The sequence below is a fragment of the Apus apus genome, chromosome Z (assembly GCF_020740795.1).
Source record: "Apus apus isolate bApuApu2 chromosome Z, bApuApu2.pri.cur, whole genome shotgun sequence".
Lineage (NCBI taxonomy): Eukaryota > Metazoa > Chordata > Aves > Apodiformes > Apodidae > Apus > Apus apus.
In genome coordinates this window covers 45,896,877-45,914,262 of record NC_067312.1, presented here as the reverse complement: position 1 = coordinate 45,914,262, position 17,386 = coordinate 45,896,877, and the positions used below count along the sequence as shown (strand labels likewise).

General features: G+C 40.9%; 1 long non-coding RNA gene across 1 annotated transcript; it reads left to right on the top strand.

Moving 5' to 3' along the window:
* Positions 1-1,511: 1,511 nt before the first annotated feature.
* Positions 1,512-16,126, top strand: LOC127395434 (uncharacterized). Its single transcript, XR_007891800.1, has 3 exons — positions 1,512-1,645; positions 13,371-13,531; positions 15,786-16,126. It is a non-coding gene; the product is annotated as an uncharacterized LOC127395434 (long non-coding RNA).
* Positions 16,127-17,386: the final 1,260 nt, after the last annotated feature.

The window sequence follows — 17,386 nt, the reverse complement described above, 5'->3', positions numbered from 1 at the left end:
AAATGCTTTGGTTCTTTCAGAAAGAACTGAAATTTCATGTATATTAGAGTGAAAACATCTACAAAATTGTATCCTGTGCATCCACAAAGCACTGCAGAATTCATTAATTGTGAACTCTGAGGTTCACAATTAAACTTACTGAACAGGAATATGTTTAGACCTTCCCACCTATTTATTTGTCACTAGTATAAACCAAAATTATGCCACAGATTTGCTTCTGGCTTTCAGAATAGTTGCTCAAGTGTGCATCCGGAAGCCTTTATCAAACGTGAAATTAAGAAATTAATTACAGAGTAAATTCTTAGTGCATAGTAGTTAACTTTTCTAAACTGATGACATAACTGTGACTGGCTAAAACAATTTGAGATAAGGGTACACACAATTAAAAATTAAAATTAAACAAGAAAAAATATCCAGACATTGGATTTGGTACCAAAAATCTTGCTTTTCTTTTTCCCTTGCATCATATATGTATATATTCCTTTTTTAAAAAAACAGTAACATCTTGGTAACTAAGCTCAGTTTTCTTGCATGTCTGTAAAGTTATCTTTTCAGCAGGAGAAAGCAATACTCTTTTTAGAATATAAAATCAAGAAAGTGTTTTCCTTCTCTTTTGTATCTGCTTGTGGCTGCCACTGAGAATGTACAATGCAAAAACATCCATGAAGACTCTGTAAGAAACTTCCATTGATCAAGAAAAAGAACCAAGGATTGGCTTAGCTCAGCCAGTCAAACTCACCAAATCTGAATGGTCTTGGAACTACATATTTGGATTTAACATTTTCCTCATCCATATGATGTGTTTCTTTTTTTCCTAAATAACTACATGCAAGCAAAGATCTGTTTTAATAAAAATAGCTGCAAGCTGAGGACTTCTGTGGGAAATAGTTCTTCTTCTTCTCTACATAAGTCTATACAAAATGCTTTTAAGTCAGCAAAGGCTTTCTGCTGATTATACCCAGCTAATGGACCAAAACCAGGCCTGCTGCTCAAAGACAAACGAAAGCAAGTGTGATACAAGGCAACAAGTTATGCATTGCCCCTGCTAGTTACTGCCCTAACGTGGGGCTCATGGATGATAATTGGCTCTGGACAGTGACACTGACAGGACAGGGGGGATCACTGGGGTATAAAAGGTGGCGAGTTCAGCAGGTGAGGACATGGCCTGCTCGGACACTTCCCGTGTGGGATGCACCCCTGCTCTCCCTCGGATTTGCCCTGATACAGAACCTGGTCGCGGGACTCTGCGGGCCTGCCTGCCTGCGGGCCCCGGGGATCGAGCCTGAGCCTTAACGGTGAGCGTGCCGGGCTTCTGACCCTTGGAGCACCAGGTCCTTCCCGCAGCCGCCGGGGCCGGAATCCCCCCCGTTTTGCTTTCCATTGGTGGGGAAACCAAACCGCTGCCGCCACTGCCGAACCGCGAGCCGCTGTCCCCCCGAAAGCATGGATTTCGACATCCTTCCGTAGCTGCCTGCCCGGTCCGATTGCCACTCTGCCCCGGAAATGGAGCCTGCTGCGTCCGTCTGTCTGCCTGTAGCTGGGGGCTCACCCCTGTTACCGGGAAGCCGGCCGCCCTACGGACCTGCTGCCGAACCCCTCCAGCTGTAAAAGAAGCCGCATCCCAGGAGCCACACGCTACGAAAGGGTAAACACACACACACACACACACACACGCTCTCTAACTTTTCCTGCCGGGCTCAACTCCTCCCTCCCTCTGCTTTGATCCACAACCCTGTCTCGGAGTGACCGCCTTTAAAGCACAGAACTTTTTGCATTACTTCGCTAAAGGACACATTACTTCCCTGATATATCCCTGGTAGTCATTTGCCATTTTTACATTTTCCCTAAACATCATCCCGCAGTTTGTGTTAACCCTTAATTAACTGGTTAATTCGTAAGCTAAACATTGGTCTCAGCAGCAATGTGTGTGCGCGGTGGGGGTGCATTCTAACCTCCCCTCTAAGACACGGTCCCGCTGCAGCCGTTCCTCTGTGAGAGGCAGCGCCACGTGTGACCCTCGGTGCGCTTTAACAACACCTCCAAACTGGGGTGGGGGGAAAGTCGCAGAAGCATCCTGACAGCCAGTAGCCCCCCTGGCATCGGGTCGCGTAACTTCATTTAGTCATTCTTGGGAAGTTATATGGATCCTGAATTTAAAATGCCAAAAAATTACACAAGTCACTGGGAAACATGGAATGAAGAAGAAAAATCTGAAGGTGACTCGTGTGTAGAATTAATTTGTCTTACCTTTTTTCCCTGGATAAAGAAGTCAAAACAAACTTAGATGTATTCTAAGTTTGTATTTCTATTTTCTAAGTGTTTTATTTCTTTTCTCATGATTCACAAACCAAAACACATTTAAACAGAAAATATATGTCATAAAATGACTACTTTTTCAAAGTCCTGCCCTGACTGAAAGGCAGTTCAGCAATGTAAAAGGAAACCTCATAGCATAGGCATGATAAGTTACACAGGGAGTTGTCAGCTCCTACATTAAATTAAAATGGAAATATAAAATACTTTGCATATTTTGTGTTTAAGGATTTTTATTAGACATTGGCTTCATGGCACATTTTTCTGGAGCTTGTGTTTTAGAAAGCAGACCAAGAGAAAAATGCCATTGAGTTTACTGTGCTTTCTAGCCTCACGTTTCAGAGACTCTTATCTGTCATATCACAGTGTTAGCTCACTGTTTTTACTAATGATGCTTTTTTAAAGAATCAAAACCCCTTGATATTTCATCTAGAAGTTTGAGTTTTGTGACAAACAGGTCATATATTTTACTAGCTCTTCTTAAAAAAATGTATTCTTGGTGGAAACTTACTTTTCCTTTTTTTTTTGTTTCTTTCTTTTTCTTTCTTTATTTTCTTTTGACACTGTCCCTATGGTAAGTGTGGATTAGAATTTTATCCAGATAAAACATGCTTTTTTAATAAGAACATAACAAACTAGAAGAAAAGTTATCTTCCTGGTATATGAAACGTTGCTCCTGTTTTTAGGGTACTTTTGGAAAATTCTTCTATCATTTTAGGTTATCAAACTTGATATAAATTAGAACTTGCCAAGTGAAAAATTTTAAGCCAAAACATTTATAGAGAGTAAATGAACTGAACAAATAAGAAAATTAAACAAAAAAAATCTGTGCTTCACTTCTATTCATTTTAGGCATACATACTTGGTTTTATCCACATCATTATAAGACAAATTTAAGATTATTCTTTAAAAATGCTTAAAATCTCCAGACACAAATCAGTATAATTTTATATATTTTTGAACATTACTTCTGACAGTTTATACTGTGTGTAGCATACTACTTATATGTGGGGTTAATGTGAAGTTATAAGAGGCGTATCAGAGTTTTGGAGAAATGGATTAGGATTAGGAAGTAGGAGAGGTTCCTGTTGTCATTCCAGTCTTCTCCCCTGTACCCTCTCCTTTTCCTGAGGGTGGTGAAAAAATTCTACTTCTGAGTCAAACAGAAGTCCTTTATTCCATGCATATACAATATTGTGGGATCCTGTCTACTAGTCGTGCAAGCAGTTTTTGTTGCACAAGTAACTGCTCATGTTGAAAAGGAAATACTATTTATTGCATAGCCTCATACACCCCATGATGACATATATGTTCATGTACCTATGTGTATTATAGTTTAGGGAGAGATTACTGCCATTCAGTACAAAGAATGCTTCCTTAGGTCCAAGTCCTGATAAAGAAGATACTCAGCCTTAAATATTGATCAAGGAGCAGGGAGAAGGCAACTGAAAAAATCAGTATTTTCTCTAATCAGTTTCTGTGCTATGATCATGTTTGCTGTTCATAATATTAGTCTTCGGTACATTACAGTCAGTGACTGAATCATAGAATCATAGAACCATTAAGGTTGGAAGAGACCTGTCTTCATAGGAGAGGTGCTGCAGGCCTTTGATCATCTTGGTGGCCCTTCTCCAACAGGTCTATATCTTTCTTGTGCTGCAAGCACCAGAACTGTATGCAGTATTCAAGGTGCAGCATTCCAAGTGACTGATTGTAATTGCTGAGTCTTCTTACATGGGAGCGTTGGAAGGAAATGTTTATTAGTTAAGCTGGAGTCAATTTTGCTGCTAGCTTCATTGTTGACAATCAGATTTTTTAATTATTATTTGAAACCTGTTACACATTATATGGTTTCAAAACTTTGGTTGTACCTATAAATGATGCAAAGAAAAGTTGAGAATATCCAGCATCTTACAGCATTTTTTATTAATTAATTTTTTGCATGTATAGTTCAACCCTTCACTCTTGAACAGTTTATCTGTCATTGGTTTTCTAAATTATATATAAACAGAAAATATATCATGGCAGAGAGGGTAATTGCACTGCTGACAAGCAGTAATAGCATAGTTACCATATGAGTTATCACAGTCATTTTCAAATTAAGTCCTGATAACATCATTTTCTCTATCTCATAAAATGGAGTTAGAGGTAGAAAATTTATGTTGGGGAAGCAAATGAAAGATTGCTGCTTGTGTTCCTTCCATACTTCACTCTTATTGCATCTTACTTACCAGTAAACAGAAACAATTACACTACTGTCAGAAAACCTGAGAGGACAAATTCTGCAGCTTTTATGCCCACTTTTATAGTCATTTTGTAGTACCATACAAAATCAAGAAAATGTGCACCTCCATATGATATCTTTTGTCTTAGTTTGGTTAGATTAAACAGGTTGCAGTCACCTCTGGTTTTGATGGAACCTTCACTGAGGGAGAGATGGTAGTACACAGAAGGCAAGCCCTGTTTGCTTAGTAAGAAATCCATTAAGAGAGTGGTATTTAAGTTAAATAGATAATGCTAGGTGAATGCTAAAGAGATGAAAACAGAGGTTAGCTGTCTTTCTCCAAATACTGGGATATAAGAAAGGACATGGGAAGTAGATAATATAATTTTTCCACTCTGGCTGCATGTCCTGACTTTATTCTTACATGGAGGAGACAGAAAAGTATTTCCCTACAGGTTGATAAATTGTGTGGCAAAATGGTCTTCCTAATGAGACTGAAAGAAAAGAAAATAGGAGTTTATTTTCATTCAGTTGGGGGATCATTGCACCTTTTTGGTATTGCTACTCTATTGAGAAAAGCAATAATAATCTCATCTGTATCATGTATTCATGGAATGATTTGGGTTGGAAGAGGCCTTTAAAGATCACCTAGTCCAACCCCCATGCAGTGAGCAGGAACATCATCAACTAGACCAGGTTCCTCGAAGCCCCATACTAATTTCACTGTTGGTACTTCAGAGTAGCAGATTTTTTTTTTTTTGAGTTTTGTTTTTTTCTGCTATAGGGTCTGAAAAGTGTGTTAGGTTTAGCTGTGTTTGTATTTTGTATTCATGGCCCAGAAGATCTGGGGTAACGTTCTTTCCTTGGATACTATAGTGACTAAACTGATTTGCTCTCTTTCAAGTATTGAACTGATTTGGTTCAAAACATACTCTGAAGCAGTTCCTGGGAGCAGAAAATTTCACGTTGTCCTTTATTATAGGTTAGTAGCTTCACTGAATATGATTTTTTATTTTTGTGCATTGTACTTAGCAGGAAACAGGAGAAATACAGAAAATTATTAATTACTACCATTTTTTAATTATTTTTTTTTCAGTGGTGTTCACATCTACTACCTCAAACCACTAATACAAACTTGTATGCTGGATGAATTTCATCCACAAAATGAGTTACCCTGAATTAGAAACAGGAAAGTTTTAAATGAAGTGTGTTCATAATATCTGGATTAAACTTTGAGATATTTCTTAATCATTGTTGTCTTCTGCTTTTCAGGATGTATCTTTTTAGGTAAAGGAGTAAAATAACACTTGCATTTGAAGCTATCTATGTTACTGGGTAGTTCAGTGTAAGAGGTGGTTGCTCAGAGGTGGTAGTACCTCCATCTTTTAAAAATGCTCGGAACTGGAGTGTTCTCTTTGACTCATTGGAGCAGGAGGTTGAACTAGATGAACTCTTGTCCTCCCCTTATAAACTGATCAGAATACCAGCAAAGTAAGTAAGTAATAGTTAAACTTTTAAAAATCTGTATTAAAAATCACCTTATTTAAATCTTTGTCAGTGATTCTTTAAGCTACCATAATACCTTCCACTCTCATCTGCAACAAGTGCACCCTCATCAGTTTTGCAGAGGACACCAAGCTGTGTGGTGCAGCTGATTGGCTGGAGGAGGGGGATGCTATCCAGAGGGACCTGGACAGGCTTGAGAGGTGGACTCATCCAACTGCAAGAAGTTCAGTGAGGCCAAGTGCAAGACTTGTACCTGGCTCAGGGTAATCCAAGCACAATTACAGGCTAGGTGGATAACGGATTGAAAGCGGCCTGCAGAAAAGGACTTGGGACACTGTCTTACAAGGAAAGGCTAAGAGACCTGAGGCTGTTTAGTCTAGAGAAGACTGAGAGGGGATCTTATAGAGTGTCAAGAAGAAGGGGCCAATCTCTTTTCAAACATGCCCTATGGTAGGACAAGGGGCAATGGATGCAAGTGAGAGCACAGGAAGTTCCACCTCAACATAAGGAAAAACTTATTTACCGTAAGGGTTACGGAGCACTGGAACAAGGTGCCCAGGGAGGTTGTGGAGTCTCCTTCTTGGGAGACTTTCAAGAGCTGTCTGGATGTGTTTCTGTGTGACTTGCTCTAGGTGGTTCTGCTCTGTCAGGGGCGTTGGACTCGATGATCTCCAGAGGTCCCTTCCAACTGCCCACATTCTGTCATTCTGTGATTCTGCAGTGTTTCTATGATTGTATGATTCCATTAGTTGTAAACTGTGCTGGTATTTCAGACACTTGCCAAATTACGCTATGCTAAGAATTACCATTGAAATTGCATGCAGTGGATTTAGCTCTATCTTTTAACTGTTTACGTATCAAGAATTTTTCAGACCTTTCAGTGATTAAGTACTGTGATGAGACTTCTATTTATTGATTCTGAACATGTCTAAAGACTGAAACACAGCCTAAATTACACGCACACATGAAAGAAAACAAAATAGCAAATCCTTGTATCACTACCATTGTTTATCCTGTCCTGGTCTGAACCAGGATTAAGCCAGTTTTCCTTTTGATGATTTTTTTCCCCTTCAGTAAGCTCTCTTTTAACTAGCAGCAATTGTTCCAGCTAGTGGACTGATAACACTAGAATGTTTATGTTACTGCCGAGCCTCCAAGGTCACTTCTTTGCTCTGCCACCTTAGATGCTTCTGGGAGATCAATGGCCTCCCCGTAGGGGAGGCTGAACTAGATGGACAGCAAAATTGACCAGGGATATTCCATTCCATATATCTATGTAAGCTCAGAGGAAGGTCAGAGATCACAGAAGACAACTTCCTTCCTGTTTCTTCTTCTCCTCTGTTCCATCCATGGCCAGCACCCATGGAGGACTCCGTCCATCCATCACTGTCAACCCAAAGGCCTGTCCATTTCTGACTATCATAACTTTATGCTCTCTCTAGCAGTGGTCCAGGACTTTTCAGGACTGTTCACAGCTAAGGAGGGTGCTGTGGGAGTTTCTGGAGTCAGCAGGAGGCAAGAGGCTTTTGCAACTTCCTGAACACATTTGTACATAATTGTACATATTTTCTTTTATAATTAGTGTTTATTTAAAGCTGTCTAGTTTAGTTTTCAATCCAGAGAGTCTCTCTTACTCATTCTCTCTCTCCTTCCCTACCTGCGTGGGAGGGGATCGTGAGCATTGTTGTCTCTGGTTTAGTTGTAGCTAGACATCCACAGAATGGCTGAGGTTGGACACTACTTCTAGGGATCGTCTTGTCCAATCCCTTTCTTACAGCTAGAGCAGGTTTCTCAGGGCTGTGTCTCAGTTTTGCATGTCTCCAAGGATGTCAACTCCACAACGTCCCTGGGCAGCCTGTTCCAGTATTTGACCACCAACACTGTAAAGAACCTATGCTTAAATGGAATTGCCTGCATTTCAGTTTGTGCCTGTTGCCTCTTGTCCTGGCACTGAATAACACTGAGAAGGTCTACTCCAGTCTTCTAATCTCTGTCTCCTTTTCTGATCACATATATATATTAAACGTGAGCTTTCACTTTCGCAGGCTGAACTATCCCAAGTCTTTCAACCTCTTCTTATGTGTCAGGTGGTCCAGCCCTTTAATCATGGCTCGATACTAATCTCAATCCACTATATCCACTTGTTTCTGGTACTGGGGAGCTTTAGTCTGTGCCCAGCACTCCAGATGCATTTCACCACCCCTGAGCAAAGAGGAAGGATCACCTCTATTGACCTGCTGATGATGTGCTTCCTAATTCAGTCCAGGAAACTGCTGGTCTTTTATGATGCAGCTGTGCGTTGCTAACTGCGCTTCTTTTTTCCCTTTTTTTTCTTTTTTTTTTTTTTTAAAAAAGAATCCAGCCAGTATTTGTGCCTCTATTTTTCCAGTTGCATGATATGGCATTACCTTTTGTTGAACTTTGTGAGGTTCATCTCTATTTTTCCAGTATGTCAAGGTTCCTATGAGTGACAGCAAAAATATATGGTGTATCAACCACTCCTTCCAATTTTATACTATTTCTGAATTTCCTGAGGGTGTGCTCTCTCCCATTATGCAAGTAATTAATGAAGATTTTAAACATTATTGGTCACAGTATTGAACTCTGAGTATGTTATTGTGGGGAACGGTCCATCTTCTCTCCCACCCACATAAGACTAAACAAAATGCCTTTCAAGCCAGCAAAGCCAGAGTGGCAGCTTTTAGCTGATTTAGCCAAGGACAGAATGGAGCAGGCCTCTTGCTCTACCAGGTAAGTTCACAGCAAGAAAAGAGCATAAGGGTTGTGATAACTGGCAGAAAAATGGACAATAGGTTAAAGACTGCCTCTGACAGAGTATGTCCCTGGCCAATGCTAACTGGCTAATTTGAACAGTGGTACTTTACTCGAGCAGTGATTTCTGATCTATAAAAGAGGGCAAGTTCTGCAGGCCTGTGACTCTCTGCTTGCCTGGGAGGAGACCCTGCTGCAGTACCGGAAGCCGCCTGGAACACCAGCATCGCTGTCCAGAGGAGCAGAGAGGGAAGGGGGGGCTGCCCTGCAACTGCTGCTCGGAGAAGCCAAAGGGGTGTCCACCTGTTCCCCCTCCATGGGGATCCAGCCTGCTCCCGAGGGACCGTTGCCCACCGGAGCGTGCACGGCTGTAGCCTACCTGGCTGGAGCCTGGCCGAGCCTAACACCGGAGTCAAACTGAACTACAGCCCGCAGCTGCCTGCCCGGTCCATGTCTACCATTCTGCCCTGTGATTGGAGCTCGTCGCAACTCACAAAGGAGCCGCATCTGCCTGCCTGCCTGCTGCTGGGAAGTCGCCCCTGTTACTGGAAAGCCGGCCCCCTATGGACCTCCTGCTGAGCCCTGGCAGCCACATCCCAAGAACCACACACTACGTAAGGGTAAACGCACACGCACACACTCTCTGATTTTCCTGTTGGGCTCAACTCCTACTCTTTTACTCCATTGATTACACACCTCTTCCTCAGAGTGTACATTCAATAAAACCATAGTACCTTTGAATTATTTTCCTGATATATACCTAGACTACTTCTCCTGAGCCTTGGTCCCTGTCACAAGCCCAATGTCAGGATGCTTTAGTGACTCCCCCCTCGCCGATGTAGAGGGGTTTTTGAATAAGACCGTGGGTCACACGTGGCGCTGCCTCTCATGGAGGAACGGCCGCTGTGGGACCGTATTTCAGGGTGGTAGTTAGAGAGCACCCCCACCACGCTCAGAAATTGCCTCTAAAAACAAGGTTTGCTCCACAAACTAATCAGTTTATTAAGGGTTAACACAAACTGAGGGATGATGTTTAGGGAAAATGCACATGTGAATGGCTAACAGGGATATATATATACATATATCCCTATATATAAATATCCGTATGTATATACGTATATACATATATATATATATATATATATGTATATATGTATATATATTTGCAGTGAGAAAGTGTCCTTTAGGGAGGCAATGCAAAAAGGTCCTTTGCTTTTAAGGGGGAGGGTTAAGGACCAAAGGGAGGAGGGAAGCTAGCCCGACGTCAGTCCTCCTTAAGAGGTCGCGCTGTGTGTGCGAGTATGAGGAAAGGAATGTGTGTGTGTGTTAGGTGATGTTAACCTCCGGCGGCTTGTCCAGCGGCGGTCGGTGGCCGGAAGGCAGGACAGCAGGTCCGTGGTGTCGGAGGGGCAGCCTCTCGGCACCGGGTGCAGCGGCCGCTGGTTTCCCCTCAAGCGGCAGCAACACGGGGAGGGGGCTCCGGCCCCGACCCCAGGGCTCGGGAACCCGGCACGCTCGGTGCTGAGGCTCAGGCTGGACCCGGGGCAGGCAGGCAAGCAGGGTCCCAGCACCAGTGTCCGCAGCAGGGGGGTGTCCCACGCAGAAAGCGTCCGAACGGGCCTCAGGGGGGAGGGAAGGGCCCACCTGCTGCACTCACTGCCTTTGGTACCCCCGTGACCCACCTGTCCCCTCAGTGTCACTGTCCAGAGCCAATGAGTGTCCATGAGCCCCACTTTAAGGCGGTGACTGCCAGGGGCACAGGATGGCTTGTCACCCATCCTTTCTGTCCCGTACATCTGTTGGTTTGGGTTCAGTTGTCCTTGAGAAGCAAGTCTGTTTTAGTTCGTTAGCTGGGCATAATCAGGAGAGGCCTTTGCTGGCTTAAAAGGCATTTTGTTTCTACTTATGTGGGGAAGAAGAGAACAGTTTCCCACAGTCCCTTAGTTTGTATTAACCCTTAATAAACCAGTTAATTCGTAAACAAAACATTAGTCTCAATAGTATTTTGTGAGCATGGTGAGGGGGTATTTCTAATCACCACTCTAAAATGCAGTCCTGCAGCAGCCGCCCCTCTGTGTGACGCGAGTGCCATGTGTGAGCCCTCGTTTTCATTCACAAAGCCCTCTGCACTGGAGGGGGACATCACAGAAGCATCCTGACAGTCAGTAGCCCTCCAGCATCTGCTCTTGACAGTTATCTACTGGCCTGTTGCTGGTCTCTTTGCTGCTGATCCACCATCCTTTGAACTGACGGTTCAGATAGTTTTCAGTCCACGGAGATAAACACATCCAGCCTCCTCCCCTGCCCACCGATTCCATCTTCTCACTGGAGAATGTTATCAGATTTATTAGGCATGTCTTTTTAGCATAGAGGGGCCTTTACTTCTCTGGTTTTCTCCAGGAATGGAGGACTGGGGAAAGTGCCACAGCTGATCAGTCTGAATCTGGTTGTGACCAAAATTTCATTTGTCACTCTTAATGCTGAGTTTTATATGATGAAATGCCACCTTCCCTAAAAGCTTTAAAGAATTCTTTTAATCCCTTGGCAATTTTTCAAATTAAGTAACTTAATATGTCATATATTTTAACAGATTGGACAATTTCCCGTCATCTGCAAATACACCTAGTTGGCAAAAAGCCTATTCTATTTATTTGTGATACTCTCACTGACAGTAAGACAACATTGGCATATTCACGTTTTCCGGCAGCTTTTTCAACTGCCTCTTTTTTTTTTTTCCCCTCTGCCTTCCATCTGCTGTGTCTTTTCATTTTGTCACTCATAATGATGTTTGGAAAGATATTTTATATATTCTGAGATGGAGATCTAATGTAACAACATAGAGATCACATGGATAACATAGCTTCAATCGATCACTATTAACCTACCAGAAAAATTCTTATACTGAATATGTTAATTTTTTAAAAGTTAAATAACCATGACAAAATATACTAAAACTATTTATTTATTTGCAGTATTTATTAGGAGTTTGCCTGAACCTGGAGTGGGGGTAAAACAGAAAGCTTACCTTACAAGGTTTTTAATAAGTGAAATGTAGGATCTTCATAAAATGCCTTGGCAGTGAACAAGTATTACATATTACATAAATATTTATTACATTACTGTCGCGGGCCGGTATCGAGTGCTACCGGCTGTCAGGATGTTTCCGCGACTTGCCCCCCCAGTGTGGAGGGGTTGTATATAAGACCGAGGGTCACACGTGGCGTTCCCCTCTCGCAGAGGAACAGCCACTGCGGGACCGTATCTTAGAGGGTAGATTAGAATATCCTTTCACCATGCTCACAAATTGTTACTGAGTGTGTGTGGGTGGGTGTGGGTGGAGGTGGGTCGGTGGCGGTAGTTCCCGGGATGCGGCTGGCAGGGCTCAGCAGAAGATCGGGGGAGGGGGAGGGCTTCCCGGTAACGGGGGCGACCACTCCCAGCAGCAGCAGCGAACGGCTCTAATCCTGAGGCAGGGTGGCAAGCGCAGGCTGGGCAAGCTCCTACTTCGGTCCGGCTTGATTTAGGCTCGAGCAGGCAGCAATCTCTCAGGAGCGGGCAGGCCTTGGCGATCGGGTTTGAATCCCCATGGAGCAGGCAGAGTCCCCGGGGAGCGGGCACAGGCGCCGCCCCCCCCGCCCCCTTTCCGCTTCTCTGGGCAGCGGTCGCGGGGCAGCCCCCCCTTCCCTCTCTGCTCTTCCGGACAGCGAGCTGGGGTTTCAGGCAGATTCTGGTATTGCAACAGGGTCTCCTCCCAGGCAAGCAGAGATCCCCAGACCTGCAGAACTTGCCCTCTTTTATAGATCAGAAATCACTGTTCGAGAAAGTACCACTGTTCAAATTAGCCAGTTAGCATTGGCCAGGGACATACTCTGTCAGAGGCAGTCTTTAACCTATTGTCCATTTTCCTGCCAGTTATCATAAGCCTTATGCTCTTTTCTTGTTGTGAACTTACCTGGTAGAGCAAGAGGCCTGCTCCATTCTGTCCTTGGCTAAATCAGCTAAAAGCTGCCACTCTGGCTTTGCTGGCTTGAAAGGCATTTTGTTTAATCTTATGTGGGTGGGAGAGAAGATGGACCTTTCCCCACAATTACATTACATTATTACATTATATTATGTTATATTATACTGTATTATATTATGTTACATTACATTATTTTAAAAACTAATTTGAATTCCTTACCTTAAATAAAGCTAAAAGTTTTTAATAGAAGCGAAAGTTCAGAAATCAAGGTGCACGAAGTATGCAAAGAAAAGACAAAGTCTTAAAGATTGAATAGCCTGTGTACTGAGTTGCAACAAAATTGGCACTTTTGTGTCAGTTCTGGCTGCTGTTCCTGTTTTGATTCTCACTTCTCAGAAGTAAAGTAGTTTTCTCAGAAGTATTATTTCTGATTTAACATCTTATTTTTATGTCAACATTCACCTAATATATTAAAAAAGTCTTTGTCTTAATTTAAATTCTCAGCTTTGTAGGCAACACCACTATTTATATTAAAAATACTGTGGATACATAATTCCCTTTACTCAAAGTTATTTGACCACCATTATTTTTCAGAAGGAAGGGTCCTGCTGACTGTCAGCTGCAGTGACACAAGTACATGTTGCCTGCTGTGCCACACCAAGGTGCTTTCATTGCATCCTCACTCTCTTATGATTGGTTGGAAGAAAGAGCTCAGATGAGCACCACCCAGAACTACAGTCAAGCCCTCATTTATGGTTAGACTTTATGTCTTAGTTATAGGAATTCTCAAACTTTAATTAATTTTTTTTCATTCTTGTTTGTTCCTTTTTTTAAAAGTATATATTTTATTTGTCCCTGTAAAATAATCCTCCTACAGAAATATCACTTTGCTATCCTGTGCTTTTCTCCCTTTGAAATGGAGAAACAGTAAGGGGCTGGGCTGGGGTGTCAAATGCAGAGATTAAGAGAGCATCTGCTTCTCATTTACATCTTCAGATGTTTGGTTAATCAGGTATCACATTCATGTTACACAATGTCATTTTTACACATAACAAACTGGGCCCTTTTGTGCCACTTACCTACAGTTATATCCACCTCATTTTTTCTACCTAAATGTAAAAACTTATTCACTCAAGCCAGTGCAGCCCTGGAAATCACCTGCTAGAACAAACTTTCTGTGAGGAATTAATCATTAGCTGACATAATTGCTATACTAGGCTTTGCTAGAGAAGCATTTTTTTTTAGCCTTTCTCAGGCCAGAGTTGGAACAATAATAAATTTAAATTGCTGGTTATTTCTGCAGTTTTCAGATGGTGTTTTGTCTGACCAATTACACTGTGCATGGAACAGCTCGTCTTTCTCCTACTGATTTTTTTTTAAAATGGCTTGCTTTGGGTGCAATGGTGATCAAAACAGAAGGTGATCAAAACAAAAACAAAGCAAATATTTTCCATATATAAGGTAATTTCATGGAGTAGGATGAGAAAATAACTCAATGTTGTAACCAAAACATAAACCTAAAAGCATTTTCTGATCTCAGTTGATCCAGGCTAGTGTTTACTGTTCATTGAAGTATGTTTCCTATGTTTATTTAATGCAGCATTGTCAGACAAGAAATTTGATTCTTAAAGAAAACAAACAAACAAATAAATAGATTTCACAGGGCAGTTCAGTAGTAATTTTGTATTCATCTTTGGATATCTGGTATTGACTACTTCAAGGAATACTGGAGAATATAATAAAGTTTTGAATACAAATAAACACAATTACATATTCTTTCCTGTGGAAAGGATCTCAAGTGAAAATAATTTTTAAAAAGGCTGTAACTGTTGTAGGTAAAAAGGTTAGAGAAGAGCAAGGACAATAACTTCATCTCTGTCCTTCATAATGCAGGTTATTACTTAATATTCTGCTCCAAAATGGAAGTACCATTGACATCTGAATACTCAGAAATTTAATAAATATCATTCTTCATGGAAAAGGTTTGATAATGTTTCCTATATTAAGTAATCCAGAATCTGATAGGATGAAGGAACTTCATTTTGAATCAGAGGAGCACCTGGATTCTAACTGGATTAATCCCATGGAAAGCTGTCAGTTTTATAACCTATGAATCAAGGTTTTGAGACTGCCACAACGAAAGCAATGAGGAAATGAGTCCTCGAGGTCAGCGTTGCAGACAACATATTATGAGATACCCTGAAGTATGAGATAAGGCAGCTGATTCTAGAACTATTATGTATACTTAGCTTTTTTGACCTTGGTAAATTATTTCATCATTTCCAACTTCCTTTTTCTGTGCAAGCTTCTGTAAGGATAGTGATTTGTATCATTGCTGAGTGTTACCTGAGGGAAATATTGCAAGCTGCCTTTGTGTTTCAAATAGGATGTGCAAAGAGTAAAGGATTCTTACATCTCAGATGAAATGTATTACATTCAAGGGAGGGTTCATAAAAGCTGTGGACACAATCAAATAAAGAGTGAAGGGAAAAAGAGTGGGAGAAAGTCAGGAAGGAGGTATTACTCTCCTAGCATTTCAGATGTGTAGCTAAATTTGATTTTGATTTACTTCAATGAACTACACCATCTCCAGAACTCAATTTTCACAATTCTACAGCTTCATGAATTGCATCTTTTATGATTAAAATATTTAATTTTTCTGTATATAGACTGTATTCCCATTTTAATATACTATCACTGACTAGAAGAAGAGAGCACTGTGGAGATGCATAAAAAAATAATTGTTTGTTCTAATTCTGTTAAACACATACAAGTATAAAAATCTAATACTGAATAAAATTTAGGTACTAAATATTGGCTGATGAAATGAGAATTGTTGCATTTTAGTAGTAGTAGTAGCCAAGAAAAAGCTTCACAGTTTGATTTTTTTTTAAATAAGTTGGTTGTAGAAAGTGAAACAGACTGATGTTTAACTGCAGTGAATTATCTATAGAGAGCTAATAAGTACTATGGATAAAAACTTTTTTTTTTTTTTTTCTTTCCCAACAGTAAAATGACTGAAAGTGACAATGCCAAGTACAGAGGAACATTTAGAGGACAATACTGAAATACTGGAACTAATTTGCATATTTGTGATGACCTTATTTTACAAGCTTACACCACGTTCCATATGTAGGTCTGGAAGTTTTTGGACATAGATGAATAACCTCCACTCATGTCCAATGTTAATACAAGAAAGTAAACCAAATACCGGTACCTTGAAGTGAGGTTGCATTTCTATTCATAATACTTCTCCTTGCCCAATTTACTTTCTCCCTTTTTGCTGCCATGGCAAACTGACATATTAGGATCAAGTTCCCACATAATCTACTGACTTGTATATCACAGGAGAGTTAATGGTTAGTTCCATGTTAACCAGCATGACAAATCTGATAAGAACGCACAAACTAGTTTAAAGAAAAACAAAATAAGAACTGAAATTTAATTAATGCAATAAATTGGACTGAATTAAGACACTCAAGTTTGCTACTTCTTTCAGTCATGTCCATTCTTTGATAGTCTTTTATGACCAATTAACTTCAATGGTTTTGGTTGGTTGGTTGGTTTTAATCAACTACCCTTACTTTTCCTTAGTAATCTAAGGACTGATTTGTTGAAATACCAATTTTCCAGTACAGATTTTCGCTCCCCTTAATTATTCTCTTTTGTGTGTCTGTGCTTGTTTCTTTGTGTATTTGATTTATTTCTAGTCAACTGCAGTTCCTCAGGCTATGTGTGAATGAAATTCAGAAGTATATTTGCAGCACATGTATCAATACCTGATCTAGCTTTAACTTAACTTGTTTGTTAATGACAAGAATGAAATAACTGGTTATGCATTCAATAGTGGATGTCCTTACAGGTGCAGACACACTTCTATGAGTAGCCAGATAAATTACAGATATATATCTCTCTGTACTGCAATCAACTTTGGCAGCAGCATAGGTATAACAATATTTAATAGAAACATAGCTCAACAATTAGACAATCCATAAAGTATAAGAATGTTTAGGAGTAATTTCTGAAATATTTTGTAATCTGTACTATGGTGCACACTCTCAAAGAAAATCAATAGCTTATTGCAAGGAAATGAAACAACAGTTACAAAAACAAGAGACTGAAATGAGACTAATAGAACGGAAACCTGAATTTAATGTTGTTGTACCCAGGAATGTCTGATAAAAACTTATATAAAAATATTTCAGGTTGACATGTAAGGAGTAGGTTTTCTGTATGAGCTTAAAGCCTTGGCCCAGTCCCAGAGATTTGACATTACTGGCATATGTGAAACCTGATTGGAGCACCCTATTGGATGGGTACAGACTTTTCAGGAGAGATAGGCAGGGCAGAAGAGGCGAGGGAGTGGCTTTGTATGTAATGGAAGGGCTGGAATGTATGGAGCTCACAGTTAGTAATGGCACAGTTGAGAGTCTTTGGGTAAGAATCAAAGTACTAACAAATAATATGGATGTCATTGTGGGAATATACTATAGACCTCCTGGGCATGATGAGGATGCAGATGGCCTGTTCTTTGAGGAATGAAGGGACACATCCATGTCAACTATCCTTGTCCTTATGGTGGACTTCAACTTGCCAGAAATCAACTGGGA